This window comes from Ailuropoda melanoleuca, chromosome 7 (genome assembly GCF_002007445.2).
Source record: "Ailuropoda melanoleuca isolate Jingjing chromosome 7, ASM200744v2, whole genome shotgun sequence".
Lineage (NCBI taxonomy): Eukaryota > Metazoa > Chordata > Mammalia > Carnivora > Ursidae > Ailuropoda > Ailuropoda melanoleuca.
In genome coordinates this window covers 97,417,715-97,431,535 of record NC_048224.1, presented here as the reverse complement: position 1 = coordinate 97,431,535, position 13,821 = coordinate 97,417,715, and the positions used below count along the sequence as shown (strand labels likewise).

At 35.3% G+C, this 13,821-nt stretch overlaps 1 pseudogene; it reads right to left on the bottom strand.

The window, feature by feature from the left end:
- Window positions 1-9,065: 9,065 nt before the first annotated feature.
- Window positions 9,066-13,821, bottom strand: part of LOC117802943 — an 85,104-nt pseudogene continuing 80,348 nt past the window's right edge.

Here is a 13,821-nt window from a genome sequence, read left to right as displayed (position 1 = left end):
TCTGTGGAGAGTAAGAATAATTGTGTACAAAGTAGAGAAACATCCATTTATGTGACAATCTTTGTGTAATAAAAATTTGAAAAAAAATGAAAACAGGAACTGAAACTGCTTTAAGGTGATGATTCTCATTACCATGTTTAGAGATACTTGACTTTTTGGAAGGCAACAATTGCTTACTTAAAGTTATTAAACACTTACTGTGGAATGTCTAACATTAATGACAGTCTAATCATGCACTTACATGTCTCAGCTGATATGACTCCTGTGCAAAGCTCAGAAGACCCTGGAAAACCAGGAGGTCATTATGCATGACTGATGGGCTCAGTCAATCAAGGCATGAAAAACAAGCCAAAAGAAGGTCAAACTGAGACAGGGTATAAAAAGGTATCAGATACAGACAAATATTCTAACCAGGCAGAAAAGACCAGTTAAGCTGGAATGGAGGGACAGAATCTTAGGCAAACACAATGGCAATAATTTGTCATGGTATGACAAGTGAAAGTATGAACTGAGAGGAACAGAGAGAAGGTACCAAAATGTCAGAAGAAAGTTGAAATTGAACAGATAACAGGAGTATAAACAACATGTAAATCTATTTCATAAATTAAAAATCATCATAAAATGTAATTAGGTATTATTGGTGAATTAAATATCGCAATATGGCCCCGAATTCATCTCAGCAATTTATGAAAGCTCTCCTTTACTCCGTATTTACACTAATGCTTCCTTGCCCAAATTAGTTAACACTTACTTTACCAATTCTTCAATCTCCATTCACTAATCAAACCACTCCTATTCAGCTTGCAATCCCATGACCCTACTGTGACAATTCTTCATCAGGTCACCTGTGACATTTCTAAGTAATCTCAATCAGTGGGCAACTTTAGCTCTTATCTTACTTGAGTTTCTACAATGCTAAACCCATTTGAGTACTCCATCTTTGTTTCAACACTCCCCTCCCTTAACTTCTATATCACATCCTCCTGGGATGTCCTCTTTCTTTCTAGCTGTTCCTTCTCTTTCTTCTTTGCCAACCCAGTTTTCGCAAAACAATCCTTAAATGTCAAATGCCCTTCAAAGCATATTCGTTAGTCCTTGTCTCTTTTCATTCTGTACATTCCTTGTGCGTACACTCTTCCTATGGTCTTCAGTTACCAAGCATATTTTTGTGACTTTTACGTATAAATCTCTAATAGGCTTCTCAGTTTCAGGTTGATACATCCAGTTCACAGTGTTTTCACTTGCATGTTCCAGAGATACCCTAAACAACCAGTTTAAAGCCAAACTCCTAACCGCCTTCCCAGTCTGTCCTCCTCCCATTGTTTGCTATTGAACAGCATGCTCATCCATCCAATTCTTCAAGCCAGAGCCCTGACAGTCATCCTTGGCTCTCTCCCTCCTTCTCCATAGCCAATACATCACTAAATGTTATGGATTTTACTTTATAAATTGAAATCTTTCCATTCCTCATTTCTATCTTTACCGAGCCCGGGTTACGACACTCTATCATGCAGACATATTGTTATAGCTTCCTGACTAGGGCTTCCTGAAACTTACTCTCTAAACCGAAGCAAAAGCATTTTTAAAAACTCTCTAACCAGGTATTTTCTCTGCTTACTCTCTTGAGAAAAGGTTGAACATTTCTAATCTGGTTTACAGGGCCCCGGGGGATCTATTCCCTACAGCCACGTCTGGCCTCTTGCCTTCCTCTCAACTATCCTCTGCTCTCCAGCCACACCACACTGTTTCTACTGTGCAAATACACCACACACCCTCCTGCCACAGTCTTTGTACAGCTTGCTCCCTCTGCCTGGTGCACTCTTCCCCATTCCTTGTCACTGCCTGAATTAACTTATCTTTGGATCTCAGGACCAGAGTTACTTCCTCAGAAAGTCTTCCTTGATCTGCACCCTCTAGGTTCCCCCAGAGTCAGGTTGCCTATATACTCTCATTACACCCTGAACCTTTTATATGTAGCATCTGCCATGGTGTACAATTACACAGTTATTTATGTAATAGCAAACCCTGGGAGGAAGGAATGATGCTGGTCTTTGATCACCATTGCAATTCCTGTGCCATATATGGGAGTCATCACAGAGCAGGGGTTCAGCATTATATGTTGAATGATTAAGTAAATGGACTGAAATGCCTGGGTGAATACCTTCTCACCTTCTCAAGGCTCTAAGATATCTTCCTCAAACGAATATTTCCTCCCTGCACTCATAANAGCAGGGGTTCAGCATTATATGTTGAATGATTAAGTAAATGGACTGAAATGCCTGGATGAATACCTTCTCACCTTCTCAAGGCTCTAAGATATCTTCCTCAAACGAATATTTCCTCCCTGCACTCATAAGCAACTCTGTTTATGTTGGTATCATATTTACACATTGATGATTGTGTAAGTATCTTTTTTCCAACAGAGGTTATGAGTTCTTTAGAGGTCTGAGGTTAGAAATCATGTCTTGTTCACTGTTNGCTCTGTTTATGTTGGTATCTTTTTTCCAACAGAGGTTATGAGTTCTTTAGAGGTCTGAGGTTAGAAATCATGTCTTGTTCACTGTTGTATCCTGGGGTCTCTTGCAGTGTTGGGCATATCACAGGCACTCAGAAGTGGAAGGAATTGAAGTAGAGAAAAAGATGAATTCTACTGGTTTTAAGATTTCAATTGGCCTTGCTTCAAGAATAAACCCATTTGCACACGGGAGGCAAAGCCAGGCATTACTGAGGAAAATTGCTTAATCTGTTCTATATATTACAGATAATGTCCTGAATCTGCTCTCAGGCCCTGCCAACCTGCTGAGTTCCTGAATAATTCAAAGCTTTCTTCTTCTTCTGCTCCTTCTTCCTCTTCTCCTTCTTTTCCTTCTCCTTCCCCTCCTCTTTTTCCATTTATAAATACAATCTGCATATTAAAACTTCATTACCCTTTCAGAACAAATAAAATGCTTCATGATAATTTCATATTTTTTGGAAAAGGGTAGACTTTAAATCCAAAACGGATAGTTGGGATTTTTTTAATCAAACAATTAAAATAAAGCATTAGTTTACAAAGAAGGTGATCAAGTTTTAAAGTTTATCATTCAGAGATATGATGATAGAAATAAGAAATAAGTGGATTTTATTTTTAAAGGGTTGATTATATTTATAAGTAATAAAATCTTAAATTTTTTACTAAGACAAACTGGATGTAGTTAAATTTTAATATTCAAATTATAAAGAAAAAATGTGTCCTCTCATGACCTCTCTTGAGGCATTTGCTGTCAATATAATACTTCTCTAAGGAGTCACTGGTTCTCACTCGGGTTGTCAATTCCTAGCTTAAGTGCTCTGTTAAAACAGATAAAAATATTTAGGGTTTTGTTTTAGTAACTGGCAATCTCTCACACAATTTAGAAAAAATACATATATCATTAGCTTGTTCCTTGAATTTCAAACCTGAAAGATTATCATTAGCCAAGTGAAGTGTTGTATTTACTTTGTAGGGAAATTTGGGGCACTACCCGTGACACAGATAATGGGCCTGCATTGAAAAAGATAGGCACAGGAAGCTTTGCAGTTTTCAGATAATAATCTCCTAGATAAGGAAAGAGTAACTATCCTTACCTGTTTTTAGCAACAAAGCACATCATCAAAGCAAGAACACACTAGAAGGAGTGCCATGGATATGATTTAATGAGTAATATTTTAGAATAAACATTATACTGATACCTCATTTATATATATTAGCTGATATGCTTATTAGTTGTAACTAAGCTTGTTGGAAAGAATATTTCCAAAAGATCTCATCTTCATTGGTTTGGGTTAACAGATTTCACACACTTAACTGCAGATTAAGATATAAATAGAAGATACTAATAGTTATCAGTTACTCCCTGTAATTTTACAGTTGTTAAAAACAGATACAGAAAATTACATTTTTTAATTTTTAATTCAAATTTTTTGAGATTCAATATGCATATAATAATACCTCATAATTTTTAAATGTACTGTTCAATGAGTTTTAACAAATGTGTACAACATGAAACAACTGCTTTAATGGAGATATAGAATATATGAACGTACAACTCGTTCATCTGTTGATAAACATTTGGGTTGTTTTTAGTTTGGGGCTATTATGATTAAAGCTATGATGAACATTCATGTGCAAGTCTTTCTGTGGACTTCTTTGTTTCCATTTCTTTTCAATAAATACCTAAGGAAGGAACTGCTGAATCATACCAGGAGGTATATATTAAAACTTACAAGAAACTGACAATCTAAAAAACATACTTTCATTAATAAAATTCAAAGGTATCAGGAGGGCAAAATATATATTCAACATGTATTCATTCATTCATTCCACGAATGTTAAGCAATCATCCATCATACAGCAATACAAGTTTGTGCATTAAATGTATAGAATTTAACAAGACATATTCCCTGCCCTGAAGACATTCAGAGAATATGGGAAATACTCTTTTGTGCATGTTTGAAAAGAAATCACTCTATATACAATGTACTTGAGAAAGCAATGCTTGTGTAATTGGATATGCTAAGCCCTAGGTCTGCTATCAGTTAGTTATTTAACTTTGAGAAGACTCTTAATCCCTTTGAGCTTTATTATCTTTAAAAAGACAGGACTGAAATAATTAGCTATTTTCAGACACTAAAGTAAATCTGTAATTTGTAATGAAAATAAAAGGAAACAGTAACAACTTTCCAAATTTGTTAACTCAAATAAAGTTGATAAGCTAAAGCTTCACATTTCAAAGTACTTGATACTTTTGTTAAAAGATTGACTAATAGGGTGATTTCAAATAAGTATGAGCAACAAGAATTGTTTCTTAAAGCATAATAATATTTCATTTATCCAGCATTAAAACATGAATTGTAGGAGAAATTATATCAATGAAATGCCGGAAAACCTACCCTCCATTGAATCACAACCAATCTGAAATCTAGGAATGAAGACAAACTGTAGACAAACATAACAGAACACTGGACTTAAAAAGATAAACCCAAACCTTCCAATAGCTCCTGACATCATAACTTCCTACTGTCCTGTTTTAATGCTCTAGATACCAAATAAACTGAAAATTGGTTTTATCCAGCAGCTATTAATGAGACCTCTCTCGGTAAACAGTACAAAAAGTGATTTTCATGGAAATTCAAAACGGGGCAGGTAATCAACCTCATGTAAGAAATATGCATATAACAGTCCTTGCCCATAATTTTTTTAAGTTCAATTAGCCAACATATAGTATATCATTAGTTTTTGATGCAGTGTTCAATGATTCATTATTTTCATATAACACCCAGTGCTCATCATATCACATGCCCTCCTTAATACCCATCACCCAGTTACGTCATGTCCCCATCACCGTTCCTTCTGCAACCCTCAATTTGTTTCCCGGAGTTCAGAGTCTCTCATGGTTTGCCTCCCTCTCTGATTTCTTCCCATTCAGTTTTCCCTCCCTTCCCCTTTGGTCCTCTGCATTATTCCTTATATTCCACATATGAGTGAAACCATATGATATGGTTTGATATGATATGAAAACAATATGATAATTGTTTTTCTCTGTTTGACTTATTTCACTTAGCATAATGCCCTCTATTTCCATCCATGTTGATGTAAATGGTAGGTATTCATCCTTTCTGATGGCTGTGTAATATTAAATTGTATATATTAACCACATCTTCTTCATTCATCTGTTGAACAACATCTCGGCTCCTTCCACAGTTTAGCTATTATGGACATTGCTGCTATGAACATTGGGGTGCATGTGCCCCCTCTTTTCACTACATTTATATCTTTGGGGTAAATACCCAGTAGTGCAATTGCTGGGTCATAGGGTAGCTCTATTTTTAACCTTTTGAGGAACCTCCATACTGTTTTCCAGAGTGGCTGTACCAGCTTGCATTCCCACCAACAGTGTAAGAGGGTTCCCCTCTCTCCACATCCTCACCAACATTTGTTGTTCCTTGTCTTAATTTTGGCCAATCTAACTGGTGTAAGGTGGTATCTCATTGTGGTTTTGGTTTATATTTCCCTGATGGCAAGTGCTGTGGAGCATTTTTTCATGTGTCTGTTAGCCATTTGTATGTCGTCTTTGGAGAAGTGTCTGTTCATCTTCTGCCCATTTATTGACTGGATTATTTGTTTTTTGGGTGTTGAGTTTGGTAAGTTCTTTATAGATCTTTGCTAGTCCTTATCGATAATTAAGAAATCTTTTAGTATAAACTTAGAGATTTACAGGGAGAAAATTCCTATTTCTTTTTACAACAATTTCATCTTTCATCTCTGTCACCATGTTCACACGAGGACTCTAATTCCTAGACATTACTCAGTAATTCCAACAACACCCCACCAATGGCCACCATTCCAAGCAATAGAGACACCAATTCTTTAAATAAGCTAAGGATTCCATCAAGAGTACAAAGCACTGGGTGGAAAAGCGTCCTTATCAGGAAAAAATAAAGAATGGAAACTATCAGGAAAAAGTAAAGAATGGAAACTATCTTCTCTCACCATTTGAATAAACATTTAAATCAACATATTAGTCAGAAGATTACCAAACAGTGAATAATGAAATGACAACTGCCTACTTTGGAGGTCTCAGAGAGGTCATTAGGGTCATGAAATCAGGACAGTAACCAGAATCAATGACTTATTGGTCTATGTAACCAGAAGCAAGTCAACTACTATTTTTCTATGCCTTCTTTCCCCTGTCAGAAAAATAATGCTTGGTTTTGTTCACAGCTCTATAGTAGTTAACAGGAAAATCATGAAGAAATATTCAACTTTGTGTAACACAGATAGGAAATGATAAAGTAGACATATATTATACATTATAATATACATTATATGACACTGTATAAATGTAAAATAATCATTATTGTCATAATTTTAAATGATAAAGTAGACATATATTATACATTATATTATACATTATATGACACTGTATAAATGTAAAATAATCATTATTGTCATAATTTTAAATGTAGATACCACTTAAGATTTCTAGGTAGGGTCAGAAAGTACTTCTTAGAATAATAGAAATTTCTCATGAATTCTTTTTTTTTAATGATTTTTTATTATATTATGTTAGTCACCATACAGTACATCCCCGGCTTCTGATGATTTCTTAAGCTTGAAATTGAGCTAAAGAGGTAAGGCTAATTTATCCATCAGTTCTGGGCATCATACAATGATCCCAACTTTACCACCTAGAGAATAACCATGAAAGGCTTATGAGAGATGATCATCACATGCATATAATGAGTGCAAATCCACTCTTGGATATAACCTCAAATCAATTATGTTACATCTATTATCCCCGCGAACAACACAGTGGCACCCTCTATCAAAGTAAGACTCATCCACCCAGGACCTTAAATGTAACCTTGTTTTTATATACTAATTGGTCAAGAATCATAGCAGAATGCCTATAAGGTAGAAGAGGTGGCTGACAAGTATCCCTTTGGCTCTCAGTTCTTTCTTTAAGTTCTGAAGAATTTGGGTCCTTTTTTCCCTATTCCTGGTTTATTTAAATCCATCCTCTGTCATCACTTTATAATTCTCTAGTGTGGTAGGAAGTAGGAGGAAATGGAGGCAATACTAGAATGAGTGTGCAGGTCGGTCTTAAGACTATCAAAATCACTGGCATCGTCCAGGTTGAAAACAAAAACACTGAAGCTGTCATCTAGTCTCTTCTGTACATGCAGGGCTAACAGCAAGCCCATGTCTCTCTAGGGTTAGCTGTGGCTGAACGGAGTCACACAATCTTTCCTTTACTCACTAGCATCTCCTGAAAAACAGCCTATGCTGTTAGTAGCCTTCTCTCTTACATACAAAATCATTTCTCTGTTGCTTTAATCTTTTTTGACTTTTTCTCTTTAATTAAAAATAAATAATGTATATTCCTTTAATAGTAAGCCATGCCAGGTAGTTATTGAGCTAAGTGAACTGTTTGACCCCTTCTGTGTTTGGTTAAAAATTTTTAAACATCAAGTTGAACCTTGCAGAAACCTTTAACCAGTAAAGGAGTGAGAAGCAGGGGAAGTCAATGGCATTCAAATGTCAGAATTATAAACCATATAAAAAATGAAGCTCAAGAGTGTGTTCCTACGGGATCTCCAAATCGCGGAGCCAAACGGTTTTAAACATTCTTCTTTCTTGTTTTTTGAGCAGAGATGTCAGCGGATAACTGTTAAGACTTGGAAGATTTTTTAAAAAGGAAAGTAGCATTTTATTGTTTCATTTCTTTCTGCAAAAACACTGCTTTATTTGACTGATTTGGGATGTTTTTGAAGTCAATTGTTCTTCCCCCCTCAAAGTAGATCACTTCCTTTAAGCTCTATACAGATACCACAGATCTCAGTGATATTTAAATAGTAACATTACATAACAGTAGAGATCTTTAAAAACATAATCCATTTCTTTTCATTTTGATGTATATAAAAATGGAAATGAAAAATATCTAGAATATATATAGAGATAGTATTAGATGAAACATCCTATTTGAATATATATTTGAGCAATATTCTTTAGAATTAAGTTGCACAAATAGGAACATGATTCTATAATTACACAACTACTTTCTTTTGGAGAAGAGCATGGTCTATTTTTACTCTCTCCAGAGCATTCTGGCAGTCACTACCATAATTTTATGTGCTTCATTTGATAAGGACATTGCTAAAAGGTAGATTACTAAGAAAGAGTGAGTCACAAGTAGATGGTTTACCTTTAAGGCACAGAAAATTTGTACTCTTACTCATGCAAGAGCAATGGACTCTGGTTTCTTTGGTTTTAGTTCTGACTCTTTATAGTAAGAAACAGCCTGACTTTAGGATAAGTGGCCTAAGAAAAAGGGAAGGAAAAATAGGATGGTGGATACCAGGTATCAGGGGAGAAAGATAAAAGAGATAAATGGGACTATTCTCACTAAACATGCTATTTATTATTAAAATATACTTTTCCTTTATGTTGGAGAGGGGGAATTTAGGAAGTTAAAATGTCACAATTTATAGAATTATGATTATTTCCTTGTATTTAAAATAAGTTGAAAATCAAAAGTATAAATCTAGTGCAACGTGTCAATTTCATGCCCGAGTTTCTCAAATCTTCCTAAAATAAGTAAGAAAAAACAAGTAAATCAGTAAAGTTGTAAGTGAGTAAATAACAAGTTGTGGTGAGTTTAGTAAAAGGAAGAAACATTGGCAAGTTGGCTAACTGTGCTTAATTATCTGCATCTTTGCTGCTCTAGTATTCAAATAAAATAGAATTCAAAGCTCTGGGAAGCACAGCTTTGTCTGGTTTTAGATTAAACACTTAGAAATGCAAGGGCCAAAATATTGCAGGAATCGTTCCAAGGAAACCATTAACCTGCTGTGTGAGTAATATAACCCAAAATAATTGCTAGAAGACAATAGAATGCTAGATTGATAGGACAAAGCAAAAGCTGGGATTTCTACTTAAATTATACTCATGGTCAGAATCAAATCAATGTGGTAAGGATAGCAGGCAATACTAAAATAATCTGCATTCTAATATCAATCTCTTTTCAGCTTTAGGTCTCTTTTGTAACATCCTGCATAAGTAAGTTTGAATGCTTTAAAGACCCAAGAGAGGTATGCAGACAGAATCTCCTGAAGGGATAAGAAGAAAGCTATGAAATGGGAGGACAACCCAACACTTTCTTAGAAGACCCTAATCTATCACACCACATTTCAGTATTGAAAAGATATCAACTTAATCTCTTATAACCCTTTCTTTCTTTCTTCTTTTTTTTTCCTATTGCCTTTCTCATTTCCTTACCTGTCTTCTCTGCATCAGCACTAATATTATTGGCAGCAAAGGGGGTTTTCGGAGTGCTAAAGCTTTAGTAGGAAAGTATGATCAGGGAACTTGGACTTTTTGTTAAATCAGCAGCAAGCAACAACATCATCATTAACATATCATAGTGTCTTATCATTACCACAACTTTTACAACATGCAAAAATTTAATATTTTCTGTAGTATATGTAGACTCATACTTGTATGACATCTGAGCATCAGAGTAACACTGTACTGAATGACATAAATAAATAGCTGTAAGTGTATTTGCAAATGTGTTGTACTACAAATATCCATACTCAGTGAGGGACAGAAGTTTTAAAATTTTCTATGGGCTAATATCTGGTATGAAGAACTAGCTATACCTCAAAGATAAAATCTTGGATTTTTTATATAATGGCTCTCCTTTGTACCCAGCTAATTGCTTTAGCATGTATCTCCTGCTTCCATATCAATAGTATTACTTGACTGTTATAGAAATCCAATTTCACTGATCTCATGCATAAATTAGACAACTTGGAATCAGCAAGGCACAATGTTGGACTTAAACTATGGAAAGTGAGAGAATACAAAGATTGTGTAATAGCCAGATATTGCAGCTAAATGGTAGCAGAGCATACCACTTAATATCTAACAAGACAATGAAGTAAATTGTAGAGACAGCATCATCAAAAGCCACCCTTCTGGATATTTCATATGGTATATGGGGAGTAGGTTCAATTGAGAGGAAACTGGAAGAGCTATCATGATTGTTCGCTTTATAAAACATTTTGAAAATTTGCCAGCTTGAGTCAGACTTGGTACAAGACATTACCTACTTTACTCTCACAGAAGTCTTAATATTTCTCCTATTCATTGTTTCCTCATCTCAGCAAATGGCATTATCATCATCCTTCAAGTATAGAAAAAAAAAGTCACTGTTCATTTGTGCCTTTACAGTTTACAGCAATCCTAATACAGAATCCATTACCAAAGTCTGTCAAAGTTCTACTTAAAAATATATCTCAAATATATTTTCTTTTCTCTATCTCCACTACCACCTCCCTAGTCCAGTCTCTCACTGTCTTACCATAAGTTCCACATTAACAGGTCTTATATACTCTACTCTTGTGCGCAATGAAATCATTTTTTAAAGTAGATAAATTTATGTTTTAAAAAAATAAATTGCAACTCATTAGTTCTCTGACTAAAATCCTCCAGTGGCTTTCTACTGCAACTGAATAAAAACATCCTCCAAACTATGACCTTCAATGCCCTTAAAGATGCCATTTGTACTTCTTTCTCCCATCTTTTCTGATATCTCAATCTGAACCCATTTGCTTAACATTGTTGTCCCTTATTTGATTTTAGGCTTCAAGTTCCTAGGAATTGCACATATTATATGATTTGATATACATATGTATATATAGTAAATATGATATTTATGATATATGATAAATGAATAAATAAATGCATGGAAGTCAGTTCTCTGCCTTCTCTACATTCCTTATGACACTAAGGGTTCAGCCACAATGACTCCAAGGGAAATGCCTTTAAACCACATTTCAGTGACAATCACTTGTTAAGCTGGGTCCCCAAACCACAACTCTCAAGACAAAATTGTAATGAGCTCCACAGTCATTCTACTTTTGTAATTAAAAGTTTTATTAACATAATTGGTCTGCAATATGAAAGAGACTAAATATCATTCTCTTACTTTTACAGACAAGGCAAAAAATATACAAATTATATTAGCATAAATCTTCACATTTAAGAAATGTGAAGATAACATATTGTTGAAAGTACAGGGCATTTCAGTCCAAGACAGTGAAATAGAAAGACCTTAAACTCAACTTCTCCATGTGTACATACACACCAAAAAAGGGACTTGTTTAAGTGGAAAAGAAAAGATCATAATTAAGATGAAACAATTATGAATAAAAAAAATGCAGAATCTAATAGCATATACATAAAATGTGGACAAGGGAGTTAGAAAAACATTTTTTATAGAATGTATTTGAACTTAAAAGACCATCAACTTAAAATAAATTGCTGTATGCTTAGGATGTTATATATGAACCTCAAGGTAACCACAAACTCAAAACCTATATTAGATACACAAAAAATAAAAAGAAAGAAATCAAACATAACACTACAGAAGCTCATCAGTCATGAAGAGAGCAAGAGAAGAAAGGAGCAGAGAACTACAAAAACAGTAAGAAAACAATTAACAAAATGGCAATAAGTACGTACTTGTCAATAATTACTTTAAATGTAAATGGTCTAAATGCTCCAATCAAAAGACATAGGATGGCAGAATGGGTAAAAACAACAAGACCCATCTAATATGCTCCCTACAAGAGACTCACCTAAGGCCTAAAGACACATATCGACCAGAAGTTAAGGGATGGGAAAACATTTATCATACAAATATAAGTGGGGGGAAAAAGCTGGGGTAGCAATCTTATATCAGATAAAACAGACTTTAAAACAAAGATTGTAACAAGAAACAAAGAAGGGCATTACATAATGACAAAGGGATCAATCCACAAGAGGATATAGCAATTGTAAATATTTGTGTACCCAACTAGAGTGCACCTAAATACAGAAAGCAAATATTAATAAATTTAAAGAGACAAATTATGTTAATACAAGAATAGTAGGGGACTTTAACACCCCATTTACAATAATAAATAGATTTTCCAAGCAGCAAATGAATAAAGAAACTGTGTCTTTGAATGATACATTAGACCAGATGGACATAACATATATACAGAACATTCCACTGAAAACCAACAGAATACACATTTTTTTAAATGATTTTTTATTATATTACATTCGTCACCATACAGTACATCCCCGGATTCCGATGTAAAGTTCGATGCTTCATCAGTTGCGTATAACACCCAGTGCACCATGCAATACATGCCCTCCTTACTACCCATCACCGGTCTATTCCAATCCCCCACCCCAATCCCCTCTGAGGCCCTCAGTTTGTTTCTCAGAGTCCATAGTTTCTCATGTTTCATTCCCCCTTCTGATTACCCCCCCCTTTCTTTATCCCTTTCTTCCCCTACAGATCATACTAGTTCTTATGTTCCATAGATGAGAGAAATCATATGATAATTGTCTTTCTCCTCTTGACTTATTTCACTTAGCATTATCTCCTCCAGTGCCGTCCATGTTGCAGCAAATGTTGAGAATTCGTTCTTTCTGATAGCTGAGTAATATTCCATTGTATATATGGACCACAGCTTCTTAATCCAGTCATCTGTTGAAGGGCATCTCGGCTCCTTCCATGATTTGGCTATTGTGGACAATGCAGCTATGAACATTGGGGTGCATATGGCCCTTCTCTTTACTACGTCTGTATCTTTGGGGTAAACACCCAGTAGTGCAATGGCTGGGTCATAGGGTAGTTCAATTTTTAACTTTTTAAGGGACCTCCACACTGTTTTCCAGAGTGGCTGTACCAACTTGCATTCCCACCAACAATGTAGGAGGGATCCCCTTTCTCCACATCCTCTCCAACAATTGTTGTTTCTTGCCTTGTCTATCTTTGCCATTCTAACTGGCGTAAGGTGGTATCTCAGTGTGGTTTTGATTTGAATTTCCCTGATGGCTAATGATTTTGAACATTTTTTCATGTGTCTGTTAGCCATTTGTATGTCTTCATTGGAAAAGTGTCTGTTCATATCTTCTGCCCATTTTATGATTTGTTTATTTGTTTCTCGTGTATTGAGTTTGAGAAGTTCTTTGTAGATCTTGGATACCAGTCCTTTATCTGTGGTGTCCTTTGCAAATATATTCTCCCATTCCGTGGGCTGTCTCTTAGTTTTTTTGACTGTTTCCTTGGCTGCGCAGAAGCGTTTCATCTTGATGAAGTCCCACAGGTTCATTTTATCTTTTGTTTCTCTTGCCTTTGGAGATGTGTCATGAAAAACGTTGCTTTGGCCAATGTCGTAGAGGTTGCTGCCTATGTTCTCCTCTAGAATTTTGATGGATTCCTGTCTCACATTGAGGTC